Source organism: Buceros rhinoceros, unplaced genomic scaffold (assembly GCF_000710305.1).
Source record: "Buceros rhinoceros silvestris isolate BGI_N320 unplaced genomic scaffold, ASM71030v1 scaffold25427, whole genome shotgun sequence".
Taxonomy (NCBI): domain Eukaryota; kingdom Metazoa; phylum Chordata; class Aves; order Bucerotiformes; family Bucerotidae; genus Buceros; species Buceros rhinoceros.
In genome coordinates, this window is record NW_010421916.1 from 1 (window position 1) to 919 (window position 919).

Below are 919 nucleotides of genomic sequence, written 5' to 3' on the forward strand. Positions count from 1 at the left end.
GGGCAGCGCCGGTCCTGGGGTGATGGAGCGTATAAGAACCGCGTCACGCAGGAGCTGACGCCCCGGTGGGCTGCTGTCGGGAGACAGGTGGCGCGGGGTGATCTCCTGCTGGCCAGGGCAGGCTCGGTGGGGTGGGGGGATTGCAGCGGCACGTCTTGGGATGCACTAATTTAAGGCAATTAAAAAAGAAAAGAAAAAAAGAGAAAGAGAGTTGACAATTACTCATAATAGAATGTGAGAAGAATGAGATCAGCATCTCTTTCTTTCTGCTACAAGATTATCTTGAGATTCAAGAACCTGCAGTTTCCTGTAAAGACCACACAAAAATTACCATATCTGCCCTCCCTCCAGCAATTAAAATAAAGTTGGTCGTGAGCTTTTACTAGTGTTTTTTCACACACCCCGCTGCCCCACTCCCCGCTCGCAGAGGCCTGTGTTTGTACATTTTTATCGGGGTTTTTACATTTATAGACGAGGCTTTGCCCTGTTTTCTGTTGAATCGCAACGAATCTGGAAGCTCAGAGGACACGACCTGCTCCTCTTACGCAGCGAACACCACAGAGCGGAGCCTGTCCCCGCGCTCAGCCTGGTTTGAGCATTGTTGGTGACGTGGTATCGTGCAGATCACAAGCACCTTATCTGAAGACCTTCCAGCCAGCAGCAGCAGAGGCAGCCGAGGTTGTGACCCCCGCTAGACTGTTCACTGGCGCAGGGAAAAGCCTGGGCGTCCCCAGGCAGGGGTGCTGGAGGAGGGAGGGGGAGCACCCGTGGCCGTGGGTGCTAGAGGAGCCCGCCCAGGGTTGTTTAAGGGGTGGCGGTCGCAGTACGGTTGATGTCAGCGTGCAGGCACTGTGCAGCGTTGCTCTGCGCCCCTGCGCTGGCTGTAGCCGCCCGCCACCCTGGTAATCTGGGACCACCC